Here is a 2,482-nt window from a genome sequence, read left to right as displayed (position 1 = left end):
CTGCATATTGTGTTGGTGCTTCCAGAGCCAAGATGTTCTATGAAGAAGATTTATGAACTGACCTTCACATAGGCCTGTCCTTATGACATTAACTTAAATCTCTTTAATGTGCATGGATGGATTCCGACAAGTTATTACATTCGAATTTATGGATAACTTTAGATTTGACTTCATATCGCTATAGTTGACAAATGTTGTATGAAACATTTCATATGCTGACTTTTGAAATGATACAAATGACCTGAAGCTCATTCAACTTTATATCTAGAACAATGTAGCAGCTGTTGTTGTCGACCTGAAAAGTCAGTCAGATAAAATGGCAAGAAATTTTTGTTTATTTTTATGTTGATGTACTCTTTTATATCCTTTTAACGTATAACGGAGAGTTGAATAAACGTAGGTATTTATTGCTTATTTCTAAATGAAACATCTTCAGGGAAACCCTAAGAATGAAGATCACATTGAAGATCTCAGCGTGTACCTATATTTATTTATTTATTGCAAAGGTGGGTGGATGAGTTCACAGCCCACCAGGTATTAAGTGGCTACAGGAGCCTATAAACATCTATAGTGTAAATGCCGCCACCCACCTTGAGATATGAGTAATAAGGTCTCAGCAAAGTTACAACGGCTGCCCCACCCTTCAAACTGAAACGCATTACTGCTTCAAGTTAGAAATAGGCAGGGTGGTAATACCTATCTGTGTGAACCTACAAGAGTTCCTACCACCAGTAATTACGCAAATTATAATTTTTGCGGGTTTGATTTTTATTACACGATGTTATTCCTTCACCGTGGAAGTCTATCGTGAATATTTGTTAGGTACGTATTTCGTTAGAAAAATTTGTACCCGCCTACGGGATTCGAACACCTTTGCATCGTTCGAAACGAATGCACCGGACGTCTTATCCTTTAGGCCACGACGACTTCAAAGCTTCATGAAGCTTCAAAAATGTAATGTACATATACTTGTCTAGATTTATGTATATCATTATGACCACGTTAGATAAAATACTGTGATTGTCCAAAAATAATTATCTTGCGTTCATTTACATTTTAATCTCTCTTCAATTCTTAATTTGACTGACATCATTTGTCTTTAGTGAAAAAAAAAACACAATACCTATAATAAATATATTATTATGAAAATAATTTCTCAGTTGTTCAGAATATTTATTGTAAGATTTACTTTTTAATAAAACTTGTAAGCGCATTCTTTCGAATGATCTAAATCTCCATGAAATGTTAGTTTACATTACAACTTTCAAATCATTCTTCGCCGAAAAAAACATTTATAACGCCGTTACAATTCCGTAAGAACGTCGTCGTTCCAAAATAGCTCGCCATCTGTCGAAAGCAACGAGGAACGGCGGCATCGCCAAACACGTCCTGGGTAACGAATAACGAGAATAACGACCAACCAGCGCTACGGGTAACGACCGCCGTTCGAGGTGAACCTCGAAATAGGTTTTGCACTCGCTTCTACTATTTCAACATGTAGTACTAATAGACAGGTTGAAGCCTGTTTTTTTCAGTCTGACGAGAGCAGTGGAGCCTTCAGCACCGTTGCTCGGCAGCCAGATGGCGCAGGCAGTGGTCCAGAGTCTTTTGGTGTTGTTAGGTTCCGTCAGATGGAACTGCTAATACTATTCCGAACTGGAAAATAGTATTAGAGTTTTGTCGCTAGATGGAACTATAAGCAACGAAAGACTGACTATCTAGTAAGTTTTTAGTTTTTTCCTCTGCCCTAAGACCTTTAAAACTGTCAAAAAATGTTCTATTGTATGATTTTTTACTTATTTTAGATACTTCAATTCATTTATATTAGATACTTACATTTTCCTGATGCTCAGTCAATTTTAATAGCTTATTGGTAATAAGTCTGCCTTCACTGCATAGTATTCTTTCTGTTAGCATTATTTTATACTTAATTTTCTTCTTTTGACGTGTTTTATCTATGTCTTTATTCTGTTCATCATCGCCAACTGTTTTTAATGCATTCGCTCGTAAATCGTACCGTAATATTATTAGGGAAAACAATAAGAGTATGAATGTATTGAATTGACAGAACCATGGTTAGGCATGGTTCGCGAAGCTTGTTTAGCGTCATCTATCGAACGCCAATGACATTTTCACTGTACACATTGCTTAATATAAGGGCGAATTTAGAATAGTGAAAAATACGTAGCCTGTTTTTATTTCAAAATATTCAATTACAAAAGAAATATTCAATAAAAATATTATATATTAATATAATAATGTAATAGACTAGTTTTCACGAACGCGACAAAGGAATATATTTTCATCCTTGCATATTAAATGATTTTCAAGAAGAATTCTAAAAAAACATGTCTTCGAATTAACGCTGTAAAAATTCAGCTGTATAAGTTTGCACTACTTTGACCTCGGTGTTGGTTAACCTGCCATTTTGTGATGCTAAGGAGGAGTATTCAGTAGGTATTACGTAACTATATTTTAGGTC

The 2,482-nt window shown here is 35.1% G+C and overlaps 1 long non-coding RNA gene across 1 annotated transcript; it reads right to left on the bottom strand.

Moving 5' to 3' along the window:
- Window positions 1-1,120: 1,120 nt before the first annotated feature.
- Window positions 1,121-2,102, bottom strand: LOC119629348 (uncharacterized). The gene is made up of 2 exons (XR_009974696.1): window positions 1,837-2,102; window positions 1,121-1,389 (listed from the first exon to the last, which is right to left on the bottom strand). It is a non-coding gene; the product is annotated as an uncharacterized LOC119629348 (long non-coding RNA).
- Between the last annotated feature and the right edge of the window lie 380 nt (window positions 2,103-2,482).

The sequence above is a fragment of the Bombyx mori genome, chromosome 13 (assembly GCF_030269925.1).
Source record: "Bombyx mori chromosome 13, ASM3026992v2".
Taxonomy (NCBI): Eukaryota; Metazoa; Arthropoda; class Insecta; order Lepidoptera; family Bombycidae; genus Bombyx; species Bombyx mori.
The sequence above is the reverse complement of the archived record's forward strand: the minus strand, read 5'-3'. Positions and strand labels throughout refer to the sequence as shown.